General features: G+C 36.9%; 1 long non-coding RNA gene across 1 annotated transcript in view; it reads right to left on the reverse strand.

Moving 5' to 3' along the window:
- Window positions 1-4,783: 4,783 nt before the first annotated feature.
- Window positions 4,784-26,051, reverse strand: part of LOC129246471 (uncharacterized) — a 100,616-nt gene continuing 79,348 nt past the window's right edge. The window contains exons 2-3 of the long non-coding RNA XR_008582467.1: window positions 5,392-5,432; window positions 4,784-5,281 (exon numbers count right to left, since the gene is read on the reverse strand). This is a non-coding gene — a long non-coding RNA (uncharacterized LOC129246471). The remainder of the gene's footprint in view (window positions 5,282-5,391; window positions 5,433-26,051) is intronic.

Below are 26,051 nucleotides of genomic sequence, written 5' to 3' on the forward strand. Positions count from 1 at the left end.
TCAAAAGTAAAAGTCATGCTACTCGTTTTCTTTGATTATCATGGTGTTGTGCACTCGGAATCCATTCCAAACGGGTCTACGTAAATAAAGAATATTATTTGGAAGTTACGCGAGGTTTGAGAGAGAATATACGTAGGAAACGGCGCAATTTGTGGAAAGAAAACCCGTGGATCTTCGACCATGATAACGCACCGTCTCACAAGGCTCATGTTGTGAACACTTTCTGGATCAAAACCTCGATAAATATCATGGAACAACCACCGTATTCACCGAATTTAGCCCCCTGTGACTTTTTTCTTTTCCAAAAACTTAAATTGCCCTTCCGGGGACGCCGTTTTGAGTTGATAGAGGCCATTAAGGAGAATTCGCTGAAGGAGCTGAAGAAGACCTCTTCGAAGGCGTTTGAAAGGTGCTCTAAATACTGGTGAACGATTAAATGGCATATGTGTATTGCTTCGAATGAAGCCTATTTTGAAGACAACAAAACAAATTTTGATTATTAAGCAATTATTTTGTGTTTTATTGAATAATCGCCTGTACTTATTTGACAGAATGTATACATATGTGTTATGAAAAATAATTAAAATAGGAATGTGTAATTAAGAGTCCGCTTTACGCTGAAACTGTGTTTTATGTGGGTATTCTGTGCTTGACTTCATTTAGAAAAACAAATTTTAGAAATTATCCTGCATGCACTAAAATTGTGTGCACGCGCTCAGCTTGAACCAAACAGTCCACCAAATGTCAGCAAATAACATTTGTATACTTAAAAACAGCAAATAACATTTCGCATGTGTACTCACACAAAATATATATTTACTTCGGTTCATAGGTATGTACATATATGTTTACAAATATTACGCACTGCAGAACTTCCATTGCACTAAGTGCGAGGTTAGTACAAATGTTGAATGCAACTAATTAATTTGTGACCCGTAGCGAATACTTTATTGCGTTGGCTTGTGGCAACAAATTGCTGGCTTGTAAAGCTGACAGTTATGTGGTAAACGCATAGTATGTAAGAGCCCAGCAGAATGTTATGGCATACATATGTAGGTATCGTGGGTGCAATAGTGTTGCATACTCGTATATGAAAATTTGTAACAAGTGTAGAAAATGTTGGTAGTGAATTAAAATAATTTTGTATTTTAAATTTTTGAGTTCTTTAAGTGGATACACTCTGACTAGACAAACGTCTGATGAACGGTAGTCTGGGGTAGACCTCCATCTGCAATACGATGCGAATGGTAATTGTAACTCAAAAAGAGATTTAGTATTTTGTACTGCAATTTCGCTAATATCTCTAATATGGGAAATTCTAAAAGACTCTAAGTAGCAAAACTCTATGAGGGTTAAAACTTACTAGAAGGTGGGGTGCTAAGATGGAGCTGAACATAAATCTAAATAGTAAAAACGAGTAGGCATCCCATGGGTTCCAAGACACACAGGAATTATTGGGAACGAAATAACAGATAAACTAACCAGGAAAAGGGTGCGCTCGCCATTTATAAGCCCAGATCCCTTTCGTGGCCTTATTCAGAAAGTAGAGGAAATGAAAAGAAGATAATACTGCCAAGTTTACAGTAGTCAACGATAGGCAGCCTTAACCTAAATCGATTTAGACATTGTATGGATTAAATGGGCGGATTAAATAAAAATAATTGTAGATTATCATCTTACACACCTGGGAATATATTCCAATGGAATTTTCAGGCTATGTAGGGAGGAAGATGAAACCGCCAAACATGTGCTGGCATCGTGCTTTACACTGAGGCATAAGCAGGACAAACACTTTCATAAATATATTACCAGAGGAAGAAATAAAACTTAATAAAATAGGACACTCACTAAAATTTATTGAGGAATGTATTGTGCATCCGTCATGGGCTCAGAGTAAATCTTTAAGATTGCAGTGCTAAGTCCCCTCACAATAATAATAATAGTAGTAAATGTAGTAGTAGGTGTTTTTAGGATCTGAGCCCAACGGTTTCGACGATTTTCGGACGATAATGATATGGAGGCGGTCGTTGAATACCATTTTCCAGAGGAATATATAGACTATTATTTCAGTGGCATAAAATGAGAAGGACTACATTGAAAATAGTACCTCGGAATGCCGCTCCTCCCACAGTAGTGCATAGATTTCTTTCCATTTCTAAGACAGCGTGAAAAATTATTGTGCACGCTCGGTCAAATATCAAAAAATGCTGTACGCGCTAGTTCTTACACAAATATTATCATCGAGATCTTTAAACAAAGTTCTAAGTGATGCATAAATATTTCTGTTGGAGTTGTTAAGATAAGAAAAAGGTGGAGTACATTTAGCTCTTCCAGTGGGTATGCCTCGCACTTCACCAAATGTGAAACTTCTTCCTTAATCTTGATACGTATGGGTAAAAAAAATCCGCCCACGAGCATGTCGGTGTAGAACTCGGTATGTATTTCCGGGGCAACACAAAGGTCCGCCAAGTAAAGTTATTTAGGAGCAGCACGTCTAACCTAAGTTATATCTGAAGTTAATTAAAATTTTATTGCAAAATTTCTACTGAAAGGGATCAATAAAAACCTGTTCAAAAGAGTAGAAAGTTGTTTAAATTCTATATTCTAAAAATCTCGGATCTTCTTCTGTCGGCAGTGATAATTTTATTTTGGTATTAAATTTGAATACGGCATGAAAAAGTGTCTTTCGTATCCGCTAAGCTCAGAGGGTAAAAAATATAAAAAAGCCAATGAAAACTAAAACCTTATGGACATAAAGAACTTAAAGTTGCCAAAAAACATTTTTGTTTAACTTTTTTGTTGCTGGTTGAGTCTGTGCTGCATGACATTTTTACGATAAACTAAAAATTTCTACTGCATATAATTAGAAAATTCAGAAAGTCATAAAACTCAAACTTGCTTTTCAGCTTACTACTAAATAATAAAATTCCTCAGTAACGCATGAAAATAATTCAATCGGCAACTGAGTGAAAGTTTTATGTTGGCGCATACCTTGTAGGAAAATCTGAGAAACTGAAACGAGTTCTCAATTTAATAGTAATACTATTTACATATTCTCCCACTTGCCAACCATTTTGCTAATCATGTCGCAACCGTCTCTTGCAAAGGAAAATCACAAAGTCGTCTGCTCACATCTTTCTATTGTACCCTCGTGAGTTGTCTGTTATTTTTTTGAGCTTTTGGTGAGTAACTTGAGGATTCGAGTCGAAAAGGAAGATACTTTGCTTGAATTTTAATTAAATTTACATAAATTCATGATATAAAAATTACGGTGAATAGGCCATACATTTAACTTTTAATCGCCCCTTCCGAAATAATACAAATTGGATTTTTTTTAAGTCTTAGGCATAATTAGTTGCTCTCGTGCGTTATAACTGTCAGAGAAGTAAAATTTCAGCCAAGCGGCCATTAAGGAACTATACTCGAAATTAGTCGAGAATGCCTGACTTCTATTTCGACCGCATCCCCAAGCAAATTTGGATACCTGTTCAGAGAGACATTGCGTGAAATTGCTGGCTGAATGAGTTAGCTAGAGAAGCGACTCGTGAGGTAGTTTCTCCGCGAAAGAAGGAAATTGGAGTTCCTTGACTCCCTTTGGCCTGTTCTTCAAAATGTGGACCTCACCTGGACCTTAGGTAAAATCATCTCAGCGCTTTCTCCTTAGCTGTTGCCCGCGACATAAAATGCTATTGTACAAGGTGATAAAAAATTAATCATCCAATTTTGTTTTTGAATAACTTTTTACTAGATCAAAAATGATTTTAAGTGTTGGAAATCTTCCGATAGGGTGATTAATTTTGCGTCATCTTTTATATTATTATAATATAATAAACAAATGTGTATATATTGCTTTTTCGTAGAACTAAATCCTAGACTTCCTAAATGTTACGCTATCTGCGCTATCGACCACTGGGTAGCGGCATCAGTGCCAGTAAGATTATAGTGACAGGGACCGATCTATCCAAAAATAAATAAAAAAACGGTTCAAATAATATTATTTCCCGTCTGATTATTTTCCTACTGCTCCGATATAGAAATTTAAAATATGTGTATATACATGGGAAATAAAATAGTAGTTTTGGCTTTTCACTGGTCTTTATTTAGTGCCTATTAATTTTTACAAAAGTTTAACTCTTTATACAACAAAAAGTATTAAAATTCTGCAAATTCATGAAGTTCAGGAAATTTTCACGAAAATATTTAAAATAATTTTGGTATGCACTTTCATATCCCATTCAAAGTTTAAAAGTGGCCGCCATCGCCGAATGATTTGGTGCGTGACTACCATTTGGAAGTGCGTAGGTTCGAATCTCCGTGCAAACACCAAATGATAGAAAACGTTTTTTTTTAATAGAGGTCGCCCCTCGGATCCGAATGTATTTCTGCTATGAAAAAGCTCCTTATAAAAAATATCTGCCGTTCGGAGTCGGCTGTCGGCTTAAAAGTGTAGGTTCCAACATTTGTGGAACACCCAAAAAGGGTATCGTCGACCTATTTTATTGCCCATGAGTGTAAGTAGTTATATGGAAAATAAGTATGGCTAACTTGGTATGATTCTAAACATATGTTCTAGAAGCACACATCTTTAGAACTAACTAGTGCATTTCTCTACAGGGTATGAATACATAATTCCTGATCCTGATAAAGCGGCTCGCCTATTGTGCGACATATTACACCCTCACAGCTACGCAACGGAATAGTGTCATAAAGGTCAGACTGATATGTATGAATGTGTACATATTTACGTATGTAGATGTAAACTTGGAATTTTACTTACCGAATAATAGTTGCTATTACTACTGAGCCGTTGCTGTTTCTTATACGCCTCTACCAGCTGCTCGCATTGTTCCTCCAAAGTGCGATTCTGTTCTGGCATTTCTGCTGGTAAATTGGTAAACATATTTTTGAAATCAAGTGTCTGGTTGTAGTTGCTGCTGTTGTAAGCTGTTTGCGTGTCGCTTGTGCTAGGGACTTTAGTCGATAGCAATTAGTTCTTATTACTCGGTTTATTATTCTTGCCTCTGCTGCAATTCGTTTGGCGTATTTGTTGACTCAACCTCTAACTGGAGTCTATTGGCGATGATTGTACGGCGAGAAAGCCGTTTGAACTGCAAATTGTGCGTTCATAATCCTCATTGTTTTTCTACAATTCCACTTTGCCTATCGTCTTCGTTTTCCTTTTATTTTCCTTATGGGCAAAAAGGTGTGTTTGGTAATTAGTCTTTATGCGCGTGTGAGTGTGGTTGTGCTGTTCTCTTTTTACTTCAATAATTTAATGTAACTGCATGCAGGGAAATTATTTTATTGTAAATTGTGCACCAACAACACATTTCCTACTATCTATGTATATCACTTGCGAATGAAAATGGAATTAACGAAATGAATTCTTACTTTCTGTTAGCGATGAGTTGGGTCTTATCTCTGGACAATAACTGCAAATAAGGTAGAAACAAAAGCAATCAAAAATGTGTGCAGGCATTAAGAATATGAGGAGGTAAAAGAGTAAGACACGGTGGTAAAATTTTCACCTAAATATTATATATATACGTGTATACAGTGAGTTATAAAAGTGCGAATACATATTGAAAAAAAGAAAACAACTACAAATTATATGCTTAGGTGTATAAGGGCGGCAAATATATTTTTACACGATATAAAATATTATTTTAATTTAATAAAATTTTAAAGTGCTAAACAAAACAAAAATTACATGAACTTCGTCAAAGTTCAGGTTATATGGAAGTATTTTATTTCCATCAGCACCGCATTTTGAATAGCCCATAGTCCAGTAAAGTAGTTGGGGCTTTTCAAGGTTTTTTAAAGAATTCTGTAGTGCTAGGTTTGAGGCCACGGACATGAAACACGAAATTATTTAAGCTTATTTCTAATAGCAGTCGGCGCTAACTACAAATTGATGGAGATCGGCTAAGCAACCAACAAAGAATCATCCAATGTGGTTTTTTAATAACTTTTTAATTAAACTAAACGAAATAAAAAAAAGTAATTTTGAATCATAGAAATCTTTATTTTGATTTCAATGCACCCCACTGCTTATCTGTTTGTAGACTGCTGTTGTGTCAAATATGATTGACGTATGACGCCAAAAATTATAAATCTTCCAATTTTGCACCACCTTGTAATATAGTAACTTTCATTCACAATTTAAAAAAAAAAAATTAGATATGCAGTTTTATAGCCCATTAAATTCTAGCGTTAAATAAAGTGTAAGTTTGAAGTGGTTCAAAATTTGCGTTGATGTTTGATATTTTTTCCTCAAGCGTGCTGCACACTTTCTGTATTTGAAACAAAAATGTCGTATATTCGTTATATCACATACTTATAGAGAAAATGCACAATGCCTTAATAATCATTGCTGTAAAGTTTTTGCAAGTCACTGTACGTTCACTTCCTTACCATACTGTAGTCATATAAAAATTTAACATATGTATTAATTTTAAATACGCATATATATGTGTATATATAAATTCGCAAATAAAATTATACACGATTAGATAAACTTATTCTACAAGGCCGACCATAAAAGTTGCCCGCTCTTCTGCAAAAACGAAGAAGTTTTAATCAAAATTTTGATATCTTCGTTTTGATAAAAGTTAAAATCAGTGTGTGAAAATGAAAAAAATTCAAAAATAAAGCTTGTTGAGAAGTGTACCAAAAATTTTCAAACAAATTCATTTTGCGTTATTTCATATTACTTTGATGCAATCTGAGGTAAATGAAATAACACCAAATTACATTTGGTTTGATTCTTCGCTTATGGAAATACTTTTCTACATATTTTTGAATGGCGTACTTGTCGAGTGCAAAAGGAGCTACTTAGTTAAATTGTCAATAAATTTTAACAATTTAAAAAAAATTATAATTGATTGTTACACGCTCGACCACATAGTCAAGGTCATGATTCGATTATTAAAGGTTTGCTCACTTATGGCATTATAATTCTGACACTCCCTTACAAAGGTCGCATTTAAAAAGGATGAAGAAAATGGAAATATTGATAACTTTTTGTTTAAAATGGTAGCAAAATAGTCCTTTCTTAGTTAAATTATAAAACAATATATAGTATAAACGGCAATTGCCAAGTATGATATTAAAAAAATGGTTTAACTGAATGCCAGAATTATATTTTGTGAATTAATTTTTAAATCCAAAACTGATCACGAAGTATCGCGCAATTATGTTACCTAAGTATTATGACCGTGAATTCTTTCATAGAAGAAGCGAATTCATCATGAATTTGGTTGACTAAAAACAAACTTTGAACATACTCACGGCGCTTTACTTTACCATGCCTTGCCCACGTAAGTTTAGAGTTTTGACCACCCAGTCAAGAATATTCTTACATTCATAAATAGTTTACAATCTACCTGCATTTATTTAAACTGCCTTAGCCGAATAGTTTGCTGCGTGAATACCATTAAAAAGTGGAAGGAGTCAAAACCCCGGGCCTGAAACACCAAACTATAGGAAATGTTGTTTGTAATAGCGATCGCTCTTCGGCGGGCAATGGCAAACCTCCAAGTGTATTTCTGCCATAAAAAAGCTCCTCATAAAAATCAACTGCCATCCGGAATCTGTGAATTATTACATATTGCTAAATGAGCTCTTGTTGGTAACTTATGTATTTTTAAAGTAATCTAGTAAGTACTTTCCCAACCTATATTTGAAAGGCATCGGACTAAAATTGTCAAAACGTCCATCTTTCACGTTCATTGCCCCAAAAAGATGCGCTATCATATCCTCATTTAAGCTGTATGTCAAGATGTTTTCCATATCGTTTTGGTTATGGACATACCGAGCAAGTTCTTGTGCTTAAAAACCCTTTTGAAAGCAAAATGTTTTTACTACAAATCTTACTTTTCTTCCATTTTTGATAAAAATTTCTAGAGTTAGCACCCCAGTGTCTTGCTAAGGGAGTCGATTTGTCAAGAGGAAATGAGAAAGCTGCTTACTGAGCAAACCTTTTATTATTGAATCATGGTCAAGGCGGCAGCTACTGGAGGTACTGAAGGTGTCAAGGAGTTAAAGGTATCTTCAAAATCAACAAAAGAATTTTGCATTTAAGTAATGGAATAATTGGATATCGGATTGAAATTTGTTTCAGTTAAGTATGAAATTTCTTATCGTTCATATGAACACTGTATGCACGTCAGTAGCGATCGAATCTTCGAAGCCACGCTACACCACTCCTTAACATTTATTGGCCAGAATCTCGAAACTTTCACAATCAATATACAATATTTCCTAAGCTTCTTTCATGTCACTGGCTTTTATTCCTCGCATAGGGGAGGTGGCCAATCGAGCTATCAATTTTTTGAGATTACGAGTACACGTTTGCCGCACTTTCACTTCTATAAGTAAATTGCTTGACCAACTATATGGCCATTATTTTCAATTCCATGCAATTCAGGAAAACGTGGCACAATAGTGAACTCCATTGACCAAACAATATGGTCACACCTTTGGCATGAAATTCAAACTACACGGTTTTTGTGCATGCAATAGATTCTCTTGGATCACATATTTCTTTTCCGTAGCGCATATATTGCTTTTTGGCGAAATTATTTCTCAATTAATTTACATATTAAGCATTTTTATTTTTCAGAATATTTGTGTTTTTAATATATTCTCGTTTTCAACGCCACCTACCGGATTTATTTATGGTATATTTTCATGTAAGTAATGTAGTGGATGGGTACTGTAGTGTAGTGAATTCACCCAAATTTTGACCGACTCGGACTTCTAAGGGATCATTGGGAAGGTATCTCCTCACCCCTTTCATTTCATGGAAAACTAACACATAATACCCCAATTTATTTCGCAATCACTATTTTAACGTTTTAAGTAAGAATTCTTTTATAATTTGAGGTGATTTTGTGAAAAATAATTTTTAGAAAATAATTTTATTTATAGGAAGCTTGATTTTTGATTCAGCTCAGCTCACGTAATTCGTAATATTTTTCCGAAATATTTTGGCATAAGTCTTAAAATATAATACATATTATGCAAGATGGCGCAAAATTAGTCACCTTATTGCAAGATTTCTAATTTTTGCAAATGGCGTCGTATGTCAATCATATTTGACACTGCTGAACTAGATAACTGAATTAAACCAAAAAAAAAAAACAAGCAATGAAGCGCGTAAATGTCAAAATAAAGATTTTCATTATTATTAACATCATTTTTTATTGAGCAAAAAAGGGATTAAAAAAAAAAATTTGTTGATTAATTTTGGGTTACCCTGTAATTCTGATAGAAAAACAGTACCGGTTTTGTTTTGAATGGCTAGTGATGTAGCTTACCTGCACATATATTTACATATACAGATACATTTCGAATAGTACACTTGCCAAAAAAAAAATTGGAATTAGGTGGCAACACCTGCTAAAAATATTTTTTTTATTATTTTATTTCTTATCCATATTTCAGTCATGAAATAAATGTAATGTATTCACTACGGGCGGCCGCCGTAGCCGAATGTTTGGTGTGTGACTACCATTCGGAATTTAGAGAGAGCGTAGGTTCGAATATCGGCGAAGGACCAAAATGAAGAAAACGTTTTTTTCTAATAGCGGTCGCCCCTTGGCAGGCAATGGCAGGCCCCCGAGTGTATTTCTACCATGAAAAAGCTCCTCATAAAAAATATCTGCCGTTCGGAGTCGGCTTGACTCTCAAGACGCACGCCACAAATAGGAGGAGGAGTTCAATCAAACATCCAAAAGGGGTATAATATATATATATATATAATATATAAGTTATTATGTTTGGAAAAAAAAATCAGGTGGCAACACTAAGTGAAAGTATTTTTTTATTCAATCTAGTTTGAACTCTCTTCAGTTATTATTTAATATCTAACTTAGTATTCAAATGAAATTTGCAACAACTTGATAAAATAAAATTCAGGTGGCATTGCCATTAAACAAATTGCCTGTGAAATATATTTTTCTTAACATATTTTACTTGATAACATTGCTGTAAAACTTATGTTTATAGCTTGTGTTTAGTAAAGTATGTAAGTAAATAAACTTTTCCAGCAGTCTAAAGATTTTGAAATCGAGGCAGGAGCTTGTGAGTGATGTTCTTTCGAAATTTGTATGTATACATACATGCATATGTGTGTGTATATGAGATTTTTATGTATGTACATATATATAATACATACAGAAGCTTTCAAAAAATTTTAAGTAATAAACCGGACCCCCAAGATCAAGTTTAAAACATTTCACTTAAAATATGCACCAGGTTTATAAAGTTCAGGTACATCCAAACTGAGACACATCTTTGTTTGTTTCCCAAATATTTTCTTTTTACTGTTAAATAAATACGATAGTACTTGGCATGGGTTTTTGTTATCGTTATCTGTTGGCATTTTTGGTTTTCTTTAGTAAGATATCAGTTGAAATATGCTACTAAACAGTTTCACTTCTTTAATGCGTGTTCGAAAGCATAGGGCAGGGCACTTACATGGATAGTATGTATGTAGTTATGTTTGAATTATATGGGTGTCAGCTTATTTGCATATGCTTTGCTAATGCTTAGATAACCATATACAAACATAAATTCATGCATACTGCATGTATGTATGTGTAGTCTATGTTTTTGATGCCTATACTTGGTATGGAAGAGCTGCCATGTGCCTCAGCAGCAAATAGTTATAAATAATTTTGCACTTGTTACATACATATGTACGCACATGCACATTATGATTATGTGCTTCACATGCTACACATTTATATTTAGGCTCATGCCTATAGTTTTTTCTATTATACTTTTCCTTTCCACTTTTAATTATTCTGTAGCCAACAGTTTTTAACACTTCGCGTCATTTCCAACACACAAAGTATTTATTTACATACATACAGTGGCGATCACGAAAATAGTAGTACCAAATATATATAATACTAGATTTTTGCAAAATAGTTTTAATCTATGAGGGAATTAGAAAGCTTTTATTCTATTATTTATCTAAACACATATTTAAATCAATTCTATAACGAAAAACAAAAATATTTATAACAAAAAAAAAATAATTCAGGCTTAACATTAAAATAGAAGTAGTCATAAAAATTTAAAGAAAAACTGCATTGGCATAGTTTGCAGATACAAAGTTGAAACTAATCTTTGGTTGAAGTTCTCAATTTTTTACTACGACAGCACAAAGGCGAGGCATTGAGTCCAGCAATTGCACACTTTGCTGCTTCGGAATCTTCAGCCGCGCATCTTTAACAATTTCCCAAATGTTTTGGCATTGCGTACAGCTCTTTTTAAGTTTCTCCACAGATTTTTTATATGATTGAGGTTGGTGGACCTAGCTGGCCATAATATAACCTCAATTTTATTTGCGCGAGACCAATCCTTGGCCTGACTGTATTGATCGGAACAGATAGTAATCCGAAAGTGCAATATCTGGGAAATACGGCGGGTGGGGCAAGATTACTAAATTCAGTCCCTTTAAATATTCTGGACCGATTTAGTTTGTCAGTTTGTCATGTCTACGGCCCCATTCCGTCCGCTACACTTTGAGAGCTCGATTCAAACGCATTAGCTGCAGTCGATAACGATCGCCAGTGATGTTTCAGATGGTTTAAGGAGTTCTAAATAGATGACACCCTTTTGATCCCACCACATGCACAACATACCCTTTGAAGCATAAATATTTTTTTCGCTGTTGATGACCCGGTTCACCTCCAATATTTTTCACGCTTAGCGTTATCATAATAGATCTATTTTTCTTCCTTTTTATTTCTGCCGTTCAAGAAGCATCTCACACGTCACCAAACGTCTCTCGATATTCCTCTCCTTCAATTGATGTGGCACCCAGTTACCTGCTTTCTAAACCATTCCCATTGCGTGCAAACGTTTACCGACGGTTGATCTGTCAGTATCCAACTCTTTAGACACATCATCGAGAGTTCGACTTGCGTCTTCATTCGTCGAAACCACTCTTTAGAAATTGAATTTGATGGAACTTTATTACCGTTAGTATTAATCAATATACGACACGTTTCAGCTGCACTTTTCTTTAAAAGATAATAATGAAGCATGACTTCCCGCAAATGCTGTTTTTTCGGAAAGAACGTAGACATTTTTGACGTCAGATAAAAAAAGCACTTCAAACGAGTGTCAACTACTACGATCGAGATCTCACATATACATATTCAAATCATCAGTATATTACTAGAGCGAACACAAAAATAGTACCAGCAGCGACACCTCTTTTGCGAGGGCGGAAACCCATACCCAATATTTTCGAGCCCTCATGTTTAATGTACGTTTAATGTGATGGTTGAGCGTATTGAGGCCGATTATCGGCGCTAGGTGGACATCTAACAAATTGTCGTGAATCCATGGTCCCACACAAAACTATTTTAGACTCGTTCTTCTTCTTCTTAATTGGCGCTATAACCGCTTACGCGATTTTGGCCGAGTTTAACAAAGCGCGCCAGTCGTTTCTTTCTCGTGCTAACCGGCGCCAATTGGACACACCAAGTGAAGCCAAGTCCTTCTCCACCTGATCTTTCCAACGCAGAGGAGGCCTTCCTCTTCCTCTACTACCACCAGCTGGTACCGCATCGAATACTTTCAGTGCCGGAGCGTTTGTATCCATTCGGACGACATGACCCAGCCAACGAAGCCGCTGGATCTTTATTCGCTGCGCTATGTCTATGTCGTCGTAAAGCTCATACAGCTCATCGTTCCATCGTCTGCGATATTCGCCGTTGCCAACGTGCAAAGGTCCAAAAATCTTGCGCAGAATCTTTCTCTCAAACACTCCAAGCGTCGCTTCATCGGATGTTGTCATCGTCCAAGCTTCTGCGCCATACGTAAGGACGGGCATGATGAGAGTCTTGTAGAGTGTTAGTTTTGTTCGACGAGAGAGGACTTTACTGCTCAGTTGCCTACTTAGTCCAAAGTAGCACTTGTTGGCAAGAGAGATTCTACGTTGGATTTCAAGGCTGACATTGTTATCGGTGTTAATGCTGGTTCCTAAATAGACGAAGTCTTTTACAACCTCGAAATTATAACTGTCTACAGTGACGTGGGTGCCGATACGCGAGTGCGCCGACTGTTTGTTTGAAGACAGGAGGTACTTCGTTTTGTCCTCGTTCACCACCAAACCCATTCGCTTTGCCTCTTTATCCAGTTTGGAGAAGGCAGAACTAACAGCGCGGTTGTTAAGGCCGATGATGTCAATATCATCGGCATACGCCAACAATTGTACGCTCTTATAAAAAATTGTGCCTGAGCGATTAAGTTCTGCGGCTCGTACGATGCTCTCCAACATCAGGTTAAAGAAGTCACACGACAGCGAGTCACCCTGTCTGAAACCTCGTTTGGTATCAAACGGCTCGGAGAGGTCCTTCCCAATTCTGACGGCGCTGCTGGTGTTGAGCAACGTCATCCTACATAGCCGTATTAGTTTTGCGGGGATACCAAATTCAGACATCGCGGCATACAGGTAACTCCTTTCCGTACTGTCGAATGCAGCTTTGAAGTCGACGAAAAGATGGTGCGTGTCGATTCTTCTTTCATGGGTCTTTTCCAAGATTTGGCGTATTGTGAATATTTGGTCGATGGTAGACTTTCCAGGTCTGAAGCCACACTGATAAGGTCCAATCAGTTGGTTGACGGTGGGCTTCAGCCTTTCACACAATACGCTCGCTAGAACCTTATAGGCGATATTTAGAAGACTAATCCCGCGGTAATTGGCACAAATTGCAGGATCGCCCTTCTTATGGATTGGGCAGAGCACACTTAAATTCCAATCGGCAGGCATGCTTTCATCCGACCATATTTTGCATAGGAGCTGATGCATGCACCTTACCAGCTCCTCGCCGCCATGTTTGAATAGCTCAGCCGGCAGTCCGTCGGCGCCCGCGGCTTTGTTGTTCTTTAGCCGCGTTATCGCTATTCTCACCTCGTCATGATCGGGTAGCGGAACGACAATTCCGTCGTCAACGATTGGGGTATCGGGATCTTCACTTTCTCGGTGACATGCGCAGCTGTCACTGTTTAATAGGTTCGAGAAGTGTTCCCTCCATAATCTAAGATTGCTCTGTACGTCAGTCACCAGTTCGCCGTCTTTGTTCTTACAGGAAAACGCCCCGGTCTTGAAACCTTCTGTAAGCCGCCGAACTTTCTGGTAGAATTTTCGGGCGTTGTTCCTGTTGGCCAGCATCTCAAGCTCTTCGCACTCACGTATTTCGGCCTCTCGTTTCTTCTTTCGGATAATACGTCTCTCTTCCTTTTTCAGCTCTCTGTAGCGATCCCACATGGCTCGCGTTGCGCCCGATCGCAGCGTGGCTCTATAGGCGGCATCTTTTCTTTCTGCGGCAGCATGACATTCCTCGTCGTACCAATTGTTTTTTCGGGCTCGCCGGAATCCGATTTCTTCTTCGGCGGCGGTACGTAGGGAACGAGAAATGTTGCTCCATTGCTCGCGCATGCCGGGTTGTTGGGCAGTGCTCTCCGAGAGCAGGAGTGAGAGTCGAGTGGCGAATCTTCTGGCTGTCTGTTGTGATTGCAGCTTTTCGATGTCGAACATTCTTTGCGTAGGTAGATGTACGTTTTTTGCTGCACAGAGGCGGGTGCGCAGTTTGGCTGCAACAAGGTAATGATCCGAGTCGATGTTGGGTCCTCGGATCGTACGTACATCTAATACACTAGAAGCGTGTCTTCCATCTATCACAACATGATCGATCTGGTTTCGCGTTTTTCGATCAGGAGACAGCCAGGTGGCTTGGTGAATCTTCTTATGCTGGAATCTGGTGCTGCAGACTACCATGTTTCGGGCCCCGGCGAAGTCGATCAGCCTCTGTCCGTTACCGGATGTTTCGTTGTGCAGGCTGAATTTTCCGACTGTGGGACCAAAAATTCCCTCCTTGCCCACCCTGGCGTTGAAGTCGCCAAGCACGATTTTTATGTCGTGGCGGGGGCAGCGCTCATAGGAACGTTCCAGGCGCTCATAGAAGGAATCTTTGGTCGCATCGTCCTTCTCTTCCGTCGGGGCGTGGGCGCAAATTAGCGATATGTTGAAGAAACGGGCTTTGATGCGGATTGTTGCGAGACGCTCGTCCACCGGAGTGAACGACAGTACTTGGCGACGAAGTCTCTCTCCCACAACAAATCCGACACCGAATTTGCGCTCCTTTACATGGCAGCTGTAGTAGACGTCGCAAGGTCCCATGGTTTTCTTTCCTTGCCCCGTCCATCGCATCTCTTGGATGGCAGTGATGTCAGCCTTTACTCTCACGAGGACATCAACCAGCCGGGCAGAGGCACCTTCCCCATTAAGGGACCGGACATTCCAGGTGCATGCCCTCAAATCATAATCCTTAGTTCGTTTGCAGGGGTCGTCATCAGTATAGGGAGGTCTCATCCGAGGCTTTTTAAAACTTTTCATTGGGGGGCGATTTTTAAGTGGCGGGTCCCAAACCCAACGCACAACCAGCTATCCTGGAATGTTTCGCCTTCTCACGTTAGCTCACTCCCGAACGGATGTTCGGAAGCTACCCAGAGGATACGTGGGCTAATCCCGGCCGTTGTGAGCTGCTTGAACCATATGCAGAAGAATCGTCCTGGCCATTCCCAAGTGAATGGCGATCAGTAACTTTCCCCACTTGCGTGGACTTCTACACATGGAACCATCCTCCCTAGACTCGTTAGTCCATAAAATATTACGCCACATGTCAGTTGCCCAGCTAGCATGTTTTCATGCAAATTTCAAATTTTTGCCTTATGTTTTGGTGTTAGGAGTGGTTTTATCCGTGGGCTGCGAGCTGCTTATCCATAGTCTTCTGTCAGAAACATTTAAGTTCACCACTTTTTTGATTTATTTGGCTGAATTTATGGGATTCTCTTTGGATCACCTTACAAATCTGCGATCGTCTTGCAGAGAAGTTTTTCGTTTTCCTCCCCGTTTTTTCGGCTTTTCACAAATTTAATTGCATTGGAAATCATTTTCGTTGAACAAGAAAGAATATTTCGCATTTTTGGGAGAGTTCTTTTATCTACTCTCAATTTCCGAATTCTGTGGTGCAGTGCTTCACTCGTCTCGCTAAAGTCAAAATGTAAGAAATATATGCAGGGCGCTCCCCAAAACTAAAAAATATATAAATAAATAATAAAAAAACTTCTTTTCGTCTAAATCTATGCAAAATTTGCTGAACATTTATTGTATAATCTTACAAAACTGAAGGCACTGCTATTTTATTTATTCGTTTTATTTTCACATGATTGAGATTTGTTTGTTTTGTGATTTATAGGGATAAACTAAATTAATTCTAAATAATTTTTAAATTTATTTATTTAGTAATTTATTAAAAATTATTTTCATGTTCACAGCTGTAGAACTATGTATTATTATAGTACGAATGTTCGGACTACTATCGCGCATACATAAGTGTAAACACATACGCACATGTGGTATGTATGCGTGTGTGTCTCACATAAATTGCGAAATGTTATAAACAGCTTCCCATGTGCCACCAGGAAGCCCACCAAGTACTAGCTGATAAGCGTTTATCTCATAAGCCAACATTAAATGCCACCAGTAAAAACCAACACCAAAACCACCGCTGCCACACTCTACACTATCGTATCATCAATGCAGCCTCCAAAGTGGGTAATAAAAATGTTTCGAAAACCACAACAAGACTCAAATGCCACGCAAAAAAAGTAGTGACTTGATACTTTGACTCGGAGGCACAATTAAGGAGTTGATTGGTGGGTGTCGCTGTTAAAGTGTCAAGTATTGTGTCAGTGTGAGTGTTTTTGTATTGCATATATATGAGTGTGTGTGTGTGTGTTTATAAAAAGCTAAGCGAAAGGTTTGTGCCAATGTTTTTTTAATCTCTGTTTCTCCTTTTCTTTATCTACAATTTTAAGTGCGCGTTCCGGAGATACTTACGCAATGAAAAGTATTACAATAAAAGATACAGACTTCAGAACAGTATATTATTTATTGCGAAAGGTGAAACAACATTTCCAAAGATGCGCATATCCCAGTATCACTATTCGGCTTTCAGTGAATTTGTCCAATTAGTTGTTGGACTGACTTGGCTATAGAGTGTTTCTTTTTATAATTCTGTTCACTTTTCTATTACTTGCCGTGTTTACATTAACTTCTTAATTTTATTAGGTTTCTTTAGCGCCAAATACGATTTGGACTGTACTTTAAAGAGTTTCTAAGAGATTCTATTAAGTTTAAAAAAAAATTCTCATAAGACTTTTAAGGGGGGTAGCTCCTCCAGACAACGAATTCTTCAATCACTTTTTGCGAAAAACTGAAAGTACTTATTATTTCAAAATAATTACTTAGTCCTTTAATTTGCGCCGTGGAATGTAAAGTCCCTTGTAATCTACTGAAATCAACCAGACAACAATTTTTCATTTACTTGGCACTTACCTATTTTCAACGAAAAAACTAAAAAATGAAAATTTGTAGAAAAAAGGAAAAAATTACACTTTTTTTATAAATAAATTGATCAAAACAATATTTACAGTGATAGTTAATGTAAAATTTGAAGTACATGCAAAAGTCAATATGTTAAAGAATACCCCTGTAAAATTTTAAGCTAATATCTTGACTAATTTTTGAGTTATATACGATAGCGTGAAAAACACTTATTTCGAAAAAAATGCGATTAAAATTTTCGTTCTCACTCATCTTTCGTTCGACGCTCATCACTTCACTAGCTTTATAGGGTCTTCTTAGATATTCTATTAAGCTTAAAACATTGAAAATATATTCTTTATATTGCAAATGAATTTTTAAAGCAAAACATAAAAGAAGGAAAACTTTAAAGTGCTGGAGGAGCTGCCCCTTAATCTTATAAGCTTAAAGAAAGTTCTTAGAAGGTTCCAAGAATGTGCCAGAAGCGTACTACAATACCCTAGGAGGCTTTAAAAAGTTCTACGGGGTTTCAAAAGTTTATTTCAAATTTCTATGCCACTAATTTCAGTCTTCAGTGTTACCAATAACACCAATCATTTCTTAGAAATCTTTAAATCTGCATTACATTGCTGGAACTTGAGCAACCTCAAAGTTGTATTCCATATGTCCATACAGGCTTCAGAATTTGCTTTTACGGCAGAACTTTGTTGAATATTAATAACTTGGACCTTTTGCGATAGATTTTTATATTTGATTTCAAGTTCTTCTATTTTTTTCTTAATGTGCTCGTTCCACTTAATCTTAGCATCTAGAGTCATACCTAAGTATTTCGCCGTGTTACGATACGGTATTTGGAAGCCATTTAGATACAATGAAAGATATAGATATAGGGTGATCAATCATGAGGTGCTTTTTTCAATAGTTAAAAAAAAAACAAAAATGTAAATTATGTTCAAAACCTTTATTTATCATTTGAAAGGACATTCTTTGACATTTACTTTTTGAATATGACTTCATTCAAATGTTGGCCGCAACTACGCTTAAGGTGGTCCATTCTGAAGGTCCAATTTTCAATCACTCGTTCGAGCATTTCGACTGGTATGTCGTAATGTTGGCTTCCAGAGCTTCAATCGTAGCTGGTTTATCAGCATAGACCTTGGACTTCACGAATCCCCAAAGAAAAAAGTCCAAAGGTGTGATATCACAAGATCTTGGTGGCCAACTCACAGGTCCTAAACGTGAAATCAGCTGCTCTCCGAAATGACTTCTCAATAAAGTCATTGTTTCTCGAGCTGTATGGCAACAGAACGCTGATTTTCATAATACAGTTGAACAATTTGTAGACGTTGTTGCGGTGTGAGTCTTTCCATGATGAAATGCCAAACGCTGTTCAACAAATCCATGATGACAGTTTGCCACAACTCGCGCGCGATCTGTAAAAAAAACTCAAATGAAAAAAACTCCTCTTAATTGATCACCCTATATTTTCTTTTATTATATTATATTATCAGCTATTGTTTCGAGAATGCATTTGTGTTATAAATGTCTATGTTTTAGGTGCCAACTGGGTAATCGTCAACACTTGATCCCTTTGGTGGTGTCGTAGCCGAAGAGGCTTGTGAATGACTACCATTCGTTAGGGCATGGGTTCGAACTACGCTGTAATTGTGAAATGAAACACCGAATGATAGAAAAAATTTTTTCTGACAGCGATTGTCTTTTGTTGGGAAATAACACACGTGCGAGTGAGTTCTTGTCATGAAAAAGCTCTTCATAAAAATAGTTCAGAGGCGGCATAAAACTGTAAATTCCTTTCAATTGGTGATACAACATCAAGACGCATACCATAAATTGAAAGAGGAGCTCGGCGAAGTACTCAACAAAGAATATATGCGCTACTTGTCGCAAATTAAAAAAAAAGGAAATTCATCAAAATTTGAAGATTTTTAACTAGAATTCTCAGAAAAAATTTCGAGTAATGAGAGTTATACAATAGTATGTTGAACTTTGATTTCATATAGTGCAAGCTTGAAGCATCTTAAATATTGCATTGATTTTTGACAATTTGTTTTGAATATTCGTTATATAAAGAAAATGTACAAGGGCGGCAGACATTTTTTTTTCATTTAAAATTAACACGATTTAACACTTCATACTTACACTTTGTTATACCAAAATTCAATGGTGTATAAAAATGCATACGCGAAAGTTTTAAATTGTGGTGAAATGTTTTTTTAATTTACATAAAGTTTGGAACTTGGATTCACGTGGCTTTTGTAGGAGAACGAACTATATTTTCATAGAAAAATTATTAACTCTAAATAAAGAGTGCATTTCATTTGACATTTTTCAATTTCAGACTAACTCAATTTGAACCATGGAAAGATACACAATCGAGCAACGCGTTAAAGTTATTCAGACTTATTATGAAAACGGACGTTCAAATCAAAATGCATATGGCGCACTTCGTGAAGAAAATCATCTTCAGTGATGAGGCACATTTTCACCTCAGTGGATTCGTCAATAAGCAGAATTGCCGCATTTGGCCGAATGATAATCCAACAGTGATTGCCGAAAAACCAATGCACCCTCGGTGGACGATATGTGGTTTCCACAGGCCGGTGCCACTTGTCGCACACCTAACGAAGCAATGCCTCTTTGCGCGAAAAATTTTATGGCCGGTCAATTGGCCGCCAATATTATGTGATTTGACACCGTTGGACTTCTTTCTTTGGAGTTATTTAAAAGGAAAGGTGTACGTCGATAAGGCAGCAACAATTCAAGAGCTAAAGGATGAGATAATTCGGCACATTAACGGCATAGAACCTCAATTATGTCTCAGCGTCATCGAAAATTTGGACCATCGGATGGAGGTGTGCCGTCGAGACCGCGGCAGCCATTTAGCCAATATTTTGCTCCATACGTAATTGAGCCATACCAATATTATCACAATAAAGATAAATGACACTAAAAAAATGTATTTTATTCCAAATCAACATCGGCTCTTGAAACTTAACCACCCTTTACCTTACAAATAAATTTTCAAAACTTCTCAATGAGCCACTTTGCTGTAGTTAATTTTTTTTTTTATTTATTTGTTCATTATTTATTAAACGCACATCTGTATCAATTTTGAAGCCCTATGTCCCAAGGGGGATTGAGGCCCAGCAGAAGATTGTAGTCCATCAAAAAAGTTTTTTTCTTGCTCCCCCCAAAATTAGTTCCCCCAAAATTAGTTCTGTAGTAAAAAAATGAGATACCTATTTTTGCGTTTTTTGTTTTTATTTAATATTTGTTCATGCCACTAATGCGAACTTGTACTTTTCCGTAAATTTGTTTATAAATCGATAATATTTAATATCGTCTTAAATTTCTTTTCTTAATTTTCAAATGTCGAAAAAATAATGCCCTATCATCATCATTGTTGGTTGGTCAATGCTAGGTGCCTTACCCTAGTGCAGCATATGCCCCCAATTGTCTCGGTTTCGTGCCTACGTCCTACATTCCTGATCCAAAAAGCCTTCGTCTTCATCTACACCATCAATCCATCTGAGCAGCGAGCCACCCCTTCTTTTATGTAAATTCTGTCAAAGCAGTACCGGGAATTTTTCAATAAAAGGCAAAGTAATTGTTTAATCAGCAACATTTATTTTGTCGCCTTCAAAATAGGCTCCATTCGAAGCAATACACATATGCCAACTAATCGTTCACCAGTCATCAAAGCACCTTTTGAACGCGTTTGAAAAGATCTTCTTCAGCGAATTCTCCTTAATGGCCTCTATCGACTCAAAGCGGCGTCCTCGGAGTGACAATGCAAGTTTTGGGAACAGAAAAAAATCACAGGGGGCTAAATTCGGTGAATACGGTGGTTGTTCCATGATATTTGTCGAGGTTTTGATCCAGAAAGTGTTCACAACTGAGCCTTGTGAGACGGTGCGCTATCATGGTGCAAGAGCCATAAGTTTTCTTTCCACAAATTGGGCCGTTTGCGTTGGGCACCGCGAAGATTTTTCGCAGAACTTTTCTTTCAAAGATCAGCAGCTTCTGTTTATTCGCATCTCTGAGTGACCAGGTTTTATCTGTGTAGCAAGATTACAATAATAATTGAGCGGTAAAGAGAAATCTTCGTTCTCATGTCTACAAGGCGCCTGTTTATGTAATTACACAAAGAGAAATAGCAGCGGTTCGCCATAAAGATTCTGTGATCAATCTCTGTAGAAGTTGGCATGGAATATATGAAAAATAATACCTTACTCTTTATTAAATAAAATACAAATTTTTCATAGAAATCCTGAAATCTGTTTATGCATAGAAACTGTACAAAATTTCAAGAAAATAGAAACGAAAAACGATTCTTTTTGGGGGCTGAATGAAACAACTTTGTCAATTGCTTCCACAATGGTCTTTAGTTTCATGAAATTATTGTGTAATAACGTATCATTATTTTGAGTCTTCTTTTATTTTATTGGATGACGGAACGTTTGCACCTTTATCGCATTCGATTTCTTTCTTTCCCACTATTGTGCTTCTTGTGTGCTACTTATGAAGGAAAACCATATTATTATAATTGCATAAAATCGACATTTGATAAAGTAAGGGTCCCATGCGTCTCTGTTGGAAACACACGCGCACGCGGCATATGGTTGGTATGCCACATGCGAAAAAATAAATTTTATTGGGAATAAAATTTCTCAATTTGCTCATTAAATATTTACGATATGCGTTAATGCATAAGCTGTAAAATAATACCACATATTTTCTAAGCAAGCGATGGTGGTAAAATATGCATGCATATACAGTAATGCATATAGAGTGGCATTAAATATGTATGTGCATGAATTTATGTATGTAAATTGATATGAGCGTATGCACATCTAAGAAAATATTACTTGCATATTTCAAAAACAATATTGTCATCTGCCAATGCAGTAGCATAAAATTACAAAAACGGTTGTATATTATATGTATGGTATGTAGGTACGAGTATGCAGTGTCTGCTGCAGAAATTCGCTAAGGGTTAAAGAGAACCACAGATAGTTAAAGATTCGTTTTCCATGTACTAAGGATATGTTTTCAAATATACATATATTTGCATATATACATATTAGGGTGGGATGTAATTTTTTTAAACTCGCAAAAAAACCAATATTTAAAAAACGTATTTTATTGTTAGGGCAATTGTTGCTGTTTTTTAGTCCATTGGCTTTTGCACTACGCAGCCGAAAGTCGTCACGCAAAGGCAGAGGTGTGTGCTGAATTGCACCGCCATCAATCGCAAAAGGTTCTGGCAAACACTCATCAGCTGCTGGAGGGTTGCCTTCTGCTCTCGACAGCAGCCACTCTTTTCTCAATTCCCGTTATAGTCAGCTTTACAATTTTCGTTTCTGCAGTCAGCTCGAAAATCTACTGCATTAACCTTTTCTTCTAATACTGCAGTCAATTGTTGGATGATTGAGTCTCTCAGCTCTTCGATTTTTTTCTCCATTCTATCCAACATGACCGATGCAGGTGTGAGAGGAGCTTTCAGCGCGAAAGGAGGTTTTCTGGTTGAATTCTTTCTCAGTTTTTACGTCTGTATTCACCTCTTAATATAGAAAATGAAATAAATGAAAAAGCGCTGATCCAGTAAGGTAAGTCAATACGTTGATATATCAGTAACAGGAACAAGAGGCAGCACACAGACGTTCCCACGCAGTCAGTTTTACGTAACCGAAACGACCCGGACTTATATCCGGCCAAGGACTGTCACACCAACAGCATTCCCCGTATATGTATGGGGAATGTTTATGCTGCTACAACAAGAACAACAGCCTACACACATACTCGTACCTGCAGACCAGCAACACTTGGCAAATTAAACGAAATTTCCGAGGAAGAACACTAATACTTAAGAGCACCAAAAAATGTCTTCTTACTCAAGTGATAATTGCATTGCAAATTTTATATATCTTTTTTTTCGAATTACACATTTTTTTTGGTTCCAGTATCAAAATTCAAGTTCAAATTATTTGGCTACAATCTTTTTTGCTTTCGACAGCAGGTGTATTTTTTCCACTTTCTGTATTCATTGCCATAACTCCCTTCCTTATTATTAGCTAAAGATAGCCTCTTTTAAAATGTGGGGGTGCTCAAAATTGACTTTAACGGACTTTTTTCGTGGCATTGCATGTAGAATCCGAATCCATGCAAATTGATCCACTCTAATGCATATATACATATATTTATGTGCATACTACATCTTAGTCAGGTGTTTGGCCAAGCTTCACCCCCAATTTGTGATGTGTGGCTTAGCGTTGTCTTGTAAACGAAGAGCCTCTGAACAGCAGCAAATCAGCTGCATGACGCAAATGCATTCAAAAATTTACTACAGAGCTTTTATTTTTGATATACTTTTTATGTGAGATTCTCTTTTTTAGTTTGTTATTGAATTACTTAGTAAAGTGTGAATGTACTAAATATCTAACCATATTTCAGGCAAAAGTCTATGCCATTCAAATTCGTGCATGTCTGCAAAAGTGAAAATGAGGCTACAATATATTATATTTGTTGACTAGCTGGAATTAGAGGTCTCAGATTCAAACCAAGTAAAACGCCGCGGCATGTAGATAACTGTATATAATATAAGTATATACTTGACCCTTTTATTCCTGTAGGGAACATAGAACACAGAAAACACTTGCTTGCACTAACCACCAATTATTCGCACCCCTACGATTTCTTCTCACATACACCCTATTGCAAAATTTATATATATATGATATGTTAAAGTTTCACATTTGTACACAATTTTTCACAATTTCATCAAAACTTTCAACTTTGTAAACAGAGTTTTTAGATATTTTGAGTTAGCAGTTTTATAGCCCATTAAATTTTAGAATAACAAAGGGCAAGTGGCATATTAAAAAAATTATATATGTACTTTGTATGTTTGAAAAGTGGTGATTCTGGCATTAATTTTATTATTTCTAAATCTTACTCAGTTTTGGGCTTTGTGTGCCGCCGCTCAAAAATTTCTTAAGCCCTTATAACCTAAATCTACCTTTTAATCTTTTGATCGCTCAAAACAGGATTACGTTGCATTTAGTTTGCTATCGATAGACTGAAATGTGTAAAATAATTTTCAGAAATTGGCTTTTCTAATTCCTTGCAGTCACTTGAAGCGAGAGGAAAAGTTGTTGTTGTTGTTACAACACTTTGTTGTTATAAACATTCCCCATTAGTTTGGGGAATTCTGCTAGAGTGACTGTCCTAAGCTTCATATATAGATACTAGGTCATTCCGGTAAAGTAAAATCGATTGTCGTGGGAACGGAAAAAGAAAGGTTATTCTCCCCTTTTCGTGCTTGAAAATAATTAATGAAACAGTTGATAATTAGTATTGTTCCTCATTCCATTGAGGACTTTGCGTAAGTTCAATCCCTTACGACTAGACAATGTCAGGTCTAACAATGCTACTAAAGATTTTTAGTGAGTGCTCTTTCTAAAAAACTGCAAAGGTGAATAAGAGTCTCAAAATGTGAGTTGAATCGGCGCAAGCATGGAATACAATATAAGATTATGAATGCATAAAATTTTAGAAAAATTAAAAAAACAAAAATCTGTTTTTGGTAAAAATATCAGTCAAATGTGCTTCAAATCTCTTTAGTATCAAGTTTTGCTTGCAATGGTATTGTACAATTTAAATGGCTTCAATTTAGGCTATATTTTCATTCACATAGAGTGCGTATGAAACGTTCAGTCCAGAAAGCGGATATCTCAGCCAACCACTCACTCTAACACATCAAGTGTACACAATTATCTTTTGTCGGTGTACGGCGTGATTGCATCAAAATCGAATTGTGGAACGAGACGAGATTTCAATAAATGGATTAGAAAAAATTAATAAAAAAAAGAAAAAAAAAAATAATTATATAGTATTTTCCTCGAATGCCTGATGAAAATACTTATTAATAGAAATATTTAATAAGGTAGCAGGTAGCGGCCGCCGTAGCCGAATGGGTTGGTGCGTGATCACCATTCGGAATTCACTGAGAGGTCGTTGGTTCGAATCTCGGTGAAAGCAAAATTAATAAAAACATTTTTCTAATAGCGGTCGCCCCTCGGCAGGCAATGGCAAACCTCCGAGTGTATTTCTGCCATGAAAAAGCTCCTCATAAAAATATCTGCCGTTCGGAGTCGGCTTGAAACTGTAGGTCCCTCCATTTGTGGAACAACACCAAGACGCACACCACAAATAGGAGGAGGAGCTCGGCCAAACACCTAACAGAAGTGTACGCGCCAATTATTTATTTATTTAGCAGGTAGCATATTTTACAACACACTACGTTAATAAATTTTAAAAACAAAAATTATGGCAACATACAGTCTGTGTCAGAAGGAAAGAACCGGTTTTTTTCTTGTAACTTGAAGATATACTTCGGTCTGCTTTTGCAGCGTAATAGTCCCAGTGCTAACTCAGGTTAGTGTCGTTCGAAACTTTCCCGTAAACACAACCAAACAAAAATGAGTGAGAAGTACGCGAAGCGTTTCGAGGCAGTATTTTTATGCATGAATTCGGAAGGGTCAAAATTATCTTACACGCCGTGGCTGCAAAAGTGATTAGAAAATCAAAAAAGTTTGTTGTGATGTGGAATCAGCGG

This window comes from Anastrepha obliqua, chromosome 4, assembly GCF_027943255.1.
Source record: "Anastrepha obliqua isolate idAnaObli1 chromosome 4, idAnaObli1_1.0, whole genome shotgun sequence".
Lineage (NCBI taxonomy): Eukaryota > Metazoa > Arthropoda > Insecta > Diptera > Tephritidae > Anastrepha > Anastrepha obliqua.